The sequence below is a fragment of the Haematobia irritans genome, chromosome 2, assembly GCF_050003625.1.
Source record: "Haematobia irritans isolate KBUSLIRL chromosome 2, ASM5000362v1, whole genome shotgun sequence".
NCBI lineage: Eukaryota > Metazoa > Arthropoda > Insecta > Diptera > Muscidae > Haematobia > Haematobia irritans.
In genome coordinates this window covers 52,854,003-52,866,180 of record NC_134398.1, presented here as the reverse complement: position 1 = coordinate 52,866,180, position 12,178 = coordinate 52,854,003, and positions in this window count along the sequence as shown.

Here is a 12,178-nt window from a genome sequence, read left to right as displayed (position 1 = left end):
TCAAACGAATAGCTTCAGTGTGAACGAATTGTAAAGTGTGAAGTCATAGTAAATAAATTGTAGATTGTCGTTATTTAAAAGAACTGTGTTTTAATTGTCGGGTAATTAAAAACGCCTAAATATAAAAACGTAACAATTGGTGTCGGAAGTGAAATAACGAAAAAAAAAATCTACAATGAAGTTTAATGAGCTTCGTGTGGAAGACTTAAAAAAGGAATTGAGTAAACTGGAGCTGCCGACAACAGGCAATAAGGCCCAGCTTCAAAAGCGTCTACTGGAAGAGTTTGAACGGCGTAATATGGACATTGCGACGCATGAGTTTGATTATATCTACACCAGCAGTGTAGAAACTCCGTCTGTGGCTTCGAGTGTTGTGGATTACACATCAATGCTCAGTGTTTTGAGCAAAATGATGGAGGAAAACTCTAGAAAAATAATGGATGAGAATTCTAGAAAAATGGAAGAAAATTCTAGAAAACTGGTAGCAAATTCTCTAAAAATGGAAGAAAATTCAAGAAAACTTCTCGAAATAAATGCTCTAAAAATTGAAGCAAATTCTAGAAAATTGGAAGAAAAATTCGACGAAAATTCAAAAAAGATGGACGAAAATTCTAGAATTCTCAATGAAAAACTTCAAGAAATTTCTGAAAGCATGGAGAAACGTATGGACCATATAGAAGGTCAAATTATAGAATTGGATAAGAAAGTTCTTTCCGTGGATGAGAAAATTATGGTTCATGATGAGAAGTTTCTGCACATCGAGAAAAAAATGTCAGAGCTGGAAATTAAAGGTGGTCCAGCGTCATCGAGGGCTCAAAAATCAAAACTCCTGTTTTCGATGGCTCAACGTCATTTGATGTCTTCAAATTCCAATTCGAAATGGTTGCTTGTAGAAATTTGTGGAATGACGATGATAAAGCAATTGAACTTCTATTGGCATTAAAGGGCAATGTTGCTGATGTGATACAAAGCATTCCCGCTTCTTCTAGAAATAACTATAATGAAGTAATAGCGGCACTTCAGCGCAAGTATGGTGGAGAGCACAAGCAGTACATCTTCAGAATGGAATTGAGAAGAAGAATCCAGAAATCGAAAGAAACCCTACAAGATTTCGCAACAGAAGTTGAGCGGCTAGTGCTTTTGACATACCCAGGTGAAAGTCATCCTCTTGTGGACCGCATAAAGATTGAAACCTTCGTCAATGGAATTCGAGACCCAGATATAAAATGTGCGATTGTGAATAGTGAACATTCTCTTAAACAGTGTGAAATTGCAAAAACAGTTTAAGTTATATATAAAAAGAAAAGAAAAATAAAGTTTGAACGAGAAATCAACCCCTAATTGAAAAAGTTTTAACGAGGGGTAGTGAAGAAATGGGAGACGAAAGCGGAGGTGCTATAGGCACCCAGCAAAATGGAGGCAGATTCGACATATTAAGCGATGAAACTATAATATGTGAAAATCAATTTAATGATGGTGATACATCAAGTATAAATATGGATGACCAAAAGGTGATGATGAAACAAAGGAAAACTAGAAAAAGAAAAGATGTTAATTCTCCTGATGGTTATGAACTAATGAAGGCAAAAGCTGCTGCTGATCATTTATCTAGACAGCTTGAATTAATGAAGCAACAATATGATTTAGCCTTGGAACGAATTGACCAATTAGTTAAAGCGTATAATGAGTTAAATAAAAAAGTAGAATCTAATGAAAATAATTTGGCTACCGAGACAGCCGGAGGGCTCGGTATGGCGATGGAGAAGGAAGTAATCGCAAAGCCGGCGATTAATAAGGGAGCTATTGCAAAAATAAAAACTCTGCAAGAAGGACATCAACAACAAATTGAAAATCAACAAAGAAATGAATATCAACAACAACTACAACAAGATAGATATGAACAACAACAACAACATTCAAATGGTAAACAACAACAAAAGAGTCAACAAGATGTAGCTATGGAAGAGGAAGAAGAAGAAGAAGAAGCTGAAATTGAGTCAGTGAGGATCAATAACAAAGGTAAGGCCAGCCTACCCCAAATTAAAATTTACAATATGAGTGTAAAAGTCTTGACCAGATGTATTAGGGATAGAATAGGAAATAATTTATTTACTATAAACATTATAAATAAAAATCTAGTTAGTCTTAGGTTGAGTACAATGAAGGACTATGAAATAATTAGAAAGTATTTAGATGATACCAAGGTATCATACTTCACCTATACACCAAAGGAGTCGAAGCCCTATTCGGTAATAGTAAGGGTATTGTCAGATACATGGGATCGTGAAGATTTTGACAGGGAAATGGAGAAAAATTTGCCCGGTGTTTCTGTTAAAAATGTGTTAAAGATAGGACATGATCGATGGATAATCCAATTGAATGGACGGTCGGACGCGAAGGTCTTTAAACAGCTCCGCTACATACTTAATAATAGGGTAAAAATAGGCAAACATAAACGCAAGGGTCTTGTCCAATGCAGGAATTGTCAAAGATTTGGTCATGTTTCGACAAACTGCGGCATGCCATATAGGTGCGTTAAATGTGCTCAGTCACATGGGGCTGGGAATTGTAAAATTCCTTCGAAGGAGGAGAATTTACAGGAAACCGTAGAAAAGGATCCCATTACTGGGGAAATTAAGAAGAGAGTAGGAATTCCGGTTCGTTGTGCAAACTGTAATGTGGAGGGTCATGTAGCCAGTTCTTTCCTGAATTTCTTTTATGTTCTTTTGTTTGCTTATTTTCATATCGAAATGTATGTTCTCACTCTCTTTGATAACAACCCCTTTGCTTTGTTATTCTCATTTCATCTCATTGTTATTGTTCGTGTAGTAATGCGAGCGCATATCTATGTGAGTGTGTATGTGTTTGGCAGCCACCAGATGAATGACTTAATGGTCGTAGATCCTTCTAGCATTGTCTAAGAATGTTCTGGCGTTGCCAGAATATTGTAGTGCTACCAGAATGTTCTCGTATTGCCACACCGTCATATATAAACGCGCTCGCATGCTGCTAACGAGTCAGTCTTAATTAAAGCGTCAAACGAATAGCTTCAGTGTGAACGAATTGTAAAGTGTGAAGTCATAGTAAATAAATTGTAGATTGTCGTTATTTAAAAGAACTGTGTTTTAATTGTCGGGTAATTAAAAACGCCTAAATATAAAAACGTAACAATTGGTGTCGGAAGTGAAATAACGAAAAAAAAATCTACAATGAAGTTTAATGAGCTTCGTGTGGAAGACTTAAAAAAGGAATTGAGTAAACTGGAGCTGCCGACAACAGGCAATAAGGCCCAGCTTCAAAAGCGTCTACTGGAAGAGTTTGAACGGCGTAATATGGACATTGCGACGCATGAGTTTGATTATATCTACACCAGCAGTGTAGAAACTCCGTCTGTGGCTTCGAGTGTTGTGGATTACACATCAATGCTCAGTGTTTTGAGCAAAATGATGGAGGAAAACTCTAGAAAAATCATGGATGAGAATTCTAGAAAAATGGAAGAAAATTCTAGAAAACTGGTAGCAAATTCTCTAAAAATGGAAGAAAATTCAAGAAAACTTCTCGAAATAAATGCTCTAAAAATTGGAGCAAATTCTAGAAAATTGGAAGAAAAATTCGACGAAAATTCAAAAAAGATGGACGAAAATTCTAGAATTCTCAATGAAAAACTTCAAGAAATTTCTGAAAGCATGGAGAAACGTATGGACCATATAGAAGGTCAAATTATAGAATTGGATAAGAAAGTTCTTTCCGTGGATGAGAAAATTATGGTTCATGATGAGAAGTTTCTGCACATCGAGAAAAAAATGTCAGAGCTGGAAATTAAAGGTGGTCCAGCGTCATCGAGGGCTCAAAAATCAAAACTCCTGTTTTCGATGGCTCAACGTCATTTGATGTCTTCAAATTCCAATTCGAAATGGTTGCTTGTAGAAATTTGTGGAATGACGATGATAAAGCAATTGAACTTCTATTGGCATTAAAGGGCAATGTTGCTGATGTGATACAAAGCATTCCCGCTTCTTCTAGAAATAACTATAATGAAGTAATAGCGGCACTTCAACGCAAGTATGGTGGAGAGCACAAGCAGTACATCTTCAGAATGGAATTGAGAAGAAGAATCCAGAAATCGAAAGAAACCCTACAAGATTTCGCAACAGAAGTTGAGCGGCTAGTGCTTTTGACATACCCAGGTAAAAGTCATCCTCTTGTGGACCGCATAAAGATTGAAACCTTTGTCAATGGAATTCGAGACCCAGATATAAAATGTGCGATTGTGAATAGTGAACATTCTCTTAAACAGTGTGAAATTGCAAAAACAGTTTAAGTTATATATAAAAAGAAAAGAAAAATAAAGTTTGAACGAGAAATCAACCCCTAATTGAAAAAGTTTTAACGAGCGGTAGTGAAGAAATGGGAGACGAAAGCGGAGGTGCTATAGGCACCCAGCAAAATGGAGGCAGATTCGACATATTAAGCGATGAAACTATAATATGTGAAAATCAATTTAATGATGGTGATACATCAAGTATAAATATGGATGACCAAAAGGTGATGATGAAACAAAGGAAAACTAGAAAAAGAAAAGATGTTAATTCTCCTGATGGTTATGAACTAATGAAGACAAAAGCTGCTGCTGATCATTTATCTAGACAGCTTGAATTAATTAATTAATGAAGCAACAATATGATTTAGCCTTGGAACGAATTGACCAATTAGTTAAAGCGTATAATGAGTTAAATAAAAAAGTAGAATCTAATGAAAATAATTTGGCTACCGAGACAGCCGGAGGGCTCGGTATGGCGATGGAGAAGGAAGTAATCGCAAAGCCGGCGATTAATAAGGGAGCTATTGCAAAAATAAAAACTCTGCAAGAAGGACATCAACAACAAATTGAAAATCAACAAAGAAATGAATATCAACAACAACTACAACAAGATAGATATGAACAACAACAACAACATTCAAATGGTAAACAACAACAAAAGAGTCAACAAGATGTAGCTATGGAAGAGGAAGAAGAAGAAGAAGAAGCTGAAATTGAGTCAGTGAGGATCAATAACAAAGGTAAGGCCAGCCTACCCCAAATTAAAATTTACAATATGAGTGTAAAAGTCTTGACCAGATGTATTAGGGATAGAATAGGAAATAATTTATTTACTATAAACATTATAAATAAAAATCTAGTTAGTCTTAGGTTGAGTACAATGAAGGACTATGAAATAATTAGAAAGTATTTAGATGATACCAAGGTATCATACTTCACCTATACACCAAAGGAGTCGAAGCCCTATTCGGTAATAGTAAGGGTATTGTCAGATACATGGGATCGTGAAGATTTTGACAGGGAAATGGAGAAAAATTTGCCCGGTGTTTCTGTTAAAAATGTGTTAAAGATAGGACATGATCGATGGATAATCCAATTGAATGGACGGTCGGACGCGAAGGTCTTTAAACAGCTCCGCTACATACTTAATAATAGGGTAAAAATAGGCAAACATAAACGCAAGGGTCTTGTCCAATGCAGGAATTGTCAAAGATTTGGTCATGTTTCGACAAACTGCGGCATGCCATATAGGTGCGTTAAATGTGCTCAGTCACATGGGGCTGGGAATTGTAAAATTCCTTCGAAAGAGGAGAATTTACAGGAAACCGTAGAAAAGGATCCCATTACTGGGGAAATTAAGAAGAGAGTAGGAATTCCGGTTCGTTGTGCAAACTGTAATGTGGAGGGTCATGTAGCCAGTTCTAAGGACTGCCCCAAAAGAATTGAAATCTTGAAACGAATTGAGAATAGAAAGACTACTAGTATTGCAAATAGTGTGAATATTAGAGAACGGGCGGAAAACAATATTGCATATGTACGTGACGGGGCGACATACGCGGATATGACTAAAGGGACGATGATGAAACCATCTAGAATTGATGAAATGAGGGTTACGCCTGAGGCTAGTTTGAATTATAAGAAACAGGCTGAAACGGCTATGGGCTGGTTTGATGGAGAATTGAAACGACTTATAGGAAAAGACTTTGTGACTTGCATGAAACGGATAAATTCTTTTGTAGACACCTACAAACACTTTAAGACAGACGATGAAAGACTACAGGGCACTTTTGGCCTACTTCTCAGCCTAAGACTTTATGACTAGGCTCAAATGTATTTTCGTAAATGCAAACTCGATAGTGTCTCTTGACAGGAGACGCTATTTGATGTTATTTTTAAAAAATTATAAACCTGATGTACTTTTGATAGCAGAAACGAAGCTATCAAATAGGCACATTCTGACATTGCCTGGTTATAAAGTCTTTAGACAAGATCGGCGTGCCGATCGTGCTGGAGGGGGAACGGCTATTTGTTTATCGGAAAAATGGAAGGGAGAGAGGTTGCAGGTGGATTTTGGTGGTATTGAGGCCACTGCAATTAGGGTTAGACGAAATATGGGACATATTATTTTCATGTCACTGTACCTTAGGCCATCAGAAACACTAACTTCTAATAGCTTAAATGCTATAGAAATGCTAGTGGGTAATGATGAGGCGGTGATAGGTGCTGACCTTAACGCAAAACATACTGACTGGGGTGGTGACGTAATTAACACAAGTGGCAGAGTATTGAGGCAGTGGTTGGATATGAGTCCTTCACTAATGATACGTCCTACGAATGGACCGGCAAGGTGTACGGCAACATCAAGATCATATATAGATATGTTCATCACCTCATTAGGAATTAGACCACTGACAATGGGAACAGGATTACGGACATTGGACTATGAATCGGACCATATGGCTGTCCTTTTAGAAACAGACAGGGGTGCCCTTCAATCTAACAATGAGATAGAAGTATTCGATTTTTCCCGAATGAACATTACAAGATTTAAAAGGAGGTTGGCTGAGGAAATTGGCAATGAAATATTACCTACCGATCGTAATGTTTCTATTCGGGAAATCGATGGTGCTGTTGTTAGATTGACGGGTGCCTTTAGGACAGTCATGGACGAGACAATCAGGAAATTTCATCCCAGAGGTGATGGATTTCCTGATCTACCTGCGGACATTATGGACCTCATACGACAAAAAAAGAGAATGAGAAGACGATTGTACAGGACAATGGACGAGACGGTATACCGCACGCTTAAGGCTGTAATTGGGAATATGACCAAAATTATTCAGGACCGAATTAGAATTTTTGAAAATAGACATCTCCTAGGTAAACTCCAAGGTATCTCGAGGGATAGATATATGCATAAGAAAATAAAGGCTATTATTGGCAGGTCTGATAATAATGGTGAAATTAATGTATTAATCAATGGACAGGGTGAAACTATTGTCGCAGATCAGGAAAAGGTAGAACTGCTAGCGGACGGATTTTTAAATGTACAACGGGGTGTCTCAGACATTGATGGCCAGATAAATGAGAACATTACTGACTTTAGTACACCGTTAGTTACATTTGGACAGGGATATTTTGCTGATGGAACGATTATTCATGATTCTCCAAATATACCATTGAGACTGATAAAGACCGGTGAAATGGAGAATTACCTAAGGAGGCTTAATAATAAAAGGAGTTCTTAAGCGTGCTGGTGGGCATTTGGCTGAAATTTTGACAGTGATTTTTAATCACTGTTTTAATATGGGTTATTTTCCACACAGCTGGAGGAAATCTATTATAGTGCCGATATTGAAACCGGGCAAGGACCCTACAGACCCGAACTGCTACCGACCAATTTCATTGCTGTGCAGCATGGGTAAATTGTTTGAAATAGCGATTTTAGAGCGACTGAATGACCACATTGAGGACAATAATATACTATTGGACTGCCAATTTGGCTTTAGAAAAGAGACATCGACAGAACACGCTCTAACGGTTTTGACGGACAGAATTACTAGGGGACTGAATGATAGGAGTGCTACAATTGCGGTAAGTCTTGACTTTAGCAAGGCTTTTGATAGTGTTTGGCAGCAAGGACTGTTGGGGAAAATGGGGAATTTTGGATTTTCCCCGGGAATCATTAGAATATTGAAATCCTATCTAGAAGGTAGATCATTCTCGGTGAGAGTCCAAGAATCTTCATCTGAACCTAGAATAGTTCGAGCTGGAGTGCCACAGGGATCAGTACTTGGCCCTGCTTTGTATAATTTGTATCTGGCGGATCTTCCACAGCCGACAACAGGAGAACTTTTATTAGTATATGCTGATGATATACTGGTGACATCTACTCATGCTCGAACTAGGATCGCTGAAAGGAGGCTTGTGGACTATTTGGAAGTACTTCGTCAATATTTTGAGGAATGGAGAATGAAATTGAATATTGACAAATGCAAGGCAATTATTTTCAAGGGTAGACATGGTAGGCTCTATAGAAACGCCAGGACATACGTACCTAGGATAACAATTGGTAGAAACATTATACAGAACTCTAGCACAATAAAATACTTGGGGGTGGTCTTTCAGGAGGATATGACTTTCTCAAAACATATAGATCAAGTGGTAAATAATCGCAGGGCGGCTTTCCAGTCACTACATATGTGCTTATCGAAAAAAAGGGACTTGGATAAGACAGTGAAATTGGCTCTACACCCTCAAAAAAAATCGCCTCTTTAACATATGTTCCAAACATATTTTGCAGGAAGCACATATATTATTGGATACTGCCGAAACATTAATATGTTTGTTTTATGTGAACATATTATATGTTTGGAAACATTTTGAGCCCAAAAATATTATATGCTTGGAAGAATTTTTCCCAAAGACGATTGTGCTCATTCCCTAACATACTCGTTATTTTCACTTCCACGAAATATTTTAATTCTTGGCACCTTTTTCTGTAATACAAATAATGTTGAAGAAATTATTCACTTTTTTATTTTTTTTAAGTTTTACCTTTCGCCTGCACGGAGAATCGAACCGAGTACCATACAGTTTGTAAGCCAACACACTATCCACTGGGCTACGTAGCTGTTATGGTCACCAGCAGATAATTATCGTTATAAGTTACATTTATATAGCATAGTTTGCAGCGCCCACGAGCCCATGCAAACATAACATTATTTAACAGAAACATACATTTGTTTGCCACGTGGAGCAGTGGCTAGCATCTCTGCCTTGCATGCAAAGGGTCGTGGGTTCAATCCCTGCTCCGACCGAACACTTTTTTTTTATTTTTTTTTTTTATTTACACATTTATATATATACTATATTAAATTTTTATAATAAAACTTCGAAATGTGGGTTATTAAAGATTTATAGTCAGTAACAGTGCTTGATATAAACGAAATTGACTGATTTTTGGATAAAATATTATTTTTTATTGCAAAAATAACAATTTTGTAACAAAAAACTGTTTTTGGTACAAAACTTTAAAATTTGGAAGGAATTCAAAAACTAACAAAAGCAGAACGTGGAGTCGAGTATAAACATACATAAATAATTTTATAATATAAATTTATTTAGGCGTGAGCAGTTTTTTACTAGCATTTAACACCATCGGTCTAAAATGCCTTTTATTTTTTTTAATAATTCATTTTAAAGAAAATACAATTTTTAAATTATTTTAGCTGCAAAACTCGAACTTAATGCCCGCTTTTATATTTGAAGGTGGAACTAAACTTTGTTTTTATACATTTTAGGAACTAAACTTTGTTTTTATACATTTTACTGTGTAATTTTTCACTATTTCCTCCTTATTTCATTTTACTGTCCCAACTCTAAAAAGAGTATAGTATCCTTTCGTTATTTTTATGAAGACCCCTCATTTCTTTTAACGCACCAAGAAAAAAATTGTGCCCATAATGCCAAAATGATAAACAAAACACATGTCCACACATACATAAAATGCTGCTCTCAAGGCGAAAACACAGGCTTTTTTTCAAATGTCTATTCTTTTGGTTCCGAATGTCCATTCTCTTTATTCAAATTAAATAATATTTAAAGTTAAGCATATCAAATTTTTTGCCTTATCAGAAAACAGTTTTCTGAAACAACATACAAGCGGTTTCACAGAAATTGTTCTCTTTTGATTCTTTCGCTGTGTTATGTTGATATCTTTTGTCAACTCTCCCGGTTTCCATCTCTATTTCTTTCTCTATACTCTCTCTGTCGCTTTGAATAAAATATCACAACATATGTATGTTTAGTCGAAATTTGTAAATTTATACATGTTTGCATTCACACATATGATTTTTATGAAACATTCATGCCCCAAACATAATATATTCTAACATATTAACATAGATGTCCCAAACATTTAGTGTTAGTTTAGGAACATTACATGTTTGCACTTAAATATATTGTGTTTTAAAATTGTGCCCGAAACACATTTTGTTTATATCGGAACATATGAAAAACATATTTTTCTAAGAGTGTATATGTGCAAATTATAAGACCAACAATGACATATGCTTTCCCTATATGGTTCTCTGTCTCGTCTAAACAAATGGAAAGAGTCATGATTTTGGAGAGAAAAATCTTGAAGTATTGCCTTGAGCTAAGGAATACACAAGACGAAAACGGGGTTTGGACAAGGCCTTCTAACAGGTTGATTTATGAGCGGAGTGAGCTGGAGTGTATAGACCATCATATGATGAGGACTGCCATCGATCATGTTACTAGATATCCTACCCATGTGAATGGATTAGTGAGAGAATGTGAAATGGAACCACAAATATTTGATAGGGTGATGATATCGGGTGGATATTTGCCTCCTGCATCGATAATTAATCTAAATAATAAAGGAATATTATATGATAATAACGGCAGTTTGCTATTTTACCATAGGCGCTTCGGCTCCTTTGATATTAATGACTTAGTATATACATAAAATATCATTAATAAACCTTTATGGGAATTGTATTTTAGGTTTTGTTTTGTAAATACGTTATTATTTTTGTTTTACCCTTTTTAAGTTTCTAATTTTTGTAAATACCTTATCCTTTTTTTTGTTCAATTAGTATGTAAGTAGAATTTTATATTATATTATTAAAATAACAAAAACACGATAAATAGATTCTGGATTTTTTCCATTTTTACCAGAAAATTTAATTATTTAAAATAGGAGCAATAGGTCTCAGGCAAGATGAGATAATAATTTCCACATATGGGTTTGGCTGGCCTACCAAATTCATATATTTTCTAATTCGATACTGTATCTCTATATAAATACTAACGTATGCTAGAGTTATTTTGTTTGTACGTATGTATGAAATTAGCACATAAGTTTTTATGTAATAATTAATTTAAATAATTGAAGATGGAAATAAATTGAATTGAATTGAATTGCTAACGAGTCAGTCTTAATTAAAGCGTCAAACGAATAGCTTCAGTGTGAACGAATTGTAAAGTGTGAAGTCATAGTAAATAAATTGTAGATTGTCGTTATTTAAAAGAACTGTGTTTTAATTGTCGGGTAATTAAAAACGCCTAAATATAAAAACGTAACAATTGGTGTCGGAAGTGAAATAACGAAAAAAAAATCTACAATGAAGTTTAATGAGCTTCGTGTGGAAGACTTAAAAAAGGAATTGAGTAAACTGGAGCTGCCGACAACAGGCAATAAGGCCCAGCTTCAAAAGCGTCTACTGGAAGAGTTTGAACGGCGTAATATGGACATTGCGACGCATGAGTTTGATTATATCTACACCAGCAGTGTAGAAACTCCGTCTGTGGCTTCGAGTGTTGTGGATTACACATCAATGCTCAGTGTTTTGAGCAAAATGATGGAGGAAAACTCTAGAAAAATCATGGATGAGAATTCTAGAAAAATGGAAGAAAATTCTAGAAAACTGGTAGCAAATTCTCTAAAAATGGAAGAAAATTCAAGAAAACTTCTCGAAATAAATGCTCTAAAAATTGAAGCAAATTCTAGAAAATTGGAAGAAAAATTCGACGAAAATTCAAAAAAGATGGACGAAAATTCTAGAATTCTCAATGAAAAACTTCAAGAAATTTCTGAAAGCATGGAGAAACGTATGGACCATATAGAAGGTCAAATTATAGAATTGGATAAGAAAGTTCTTTCCGTGGATGAGAAAATTATGGTTCATGATGAGAAGTTTCTGCGCATCGAGAAAAAAATGTCAGAGCTGGAAATTAAAGGTGGTCCAGCGTCATCGAGGGCTCAAAAATCAAAACTCCTGTTTTCGATGGCTCAACGTCATTTGATGTCTTCAAATTCCAATTCGAAAT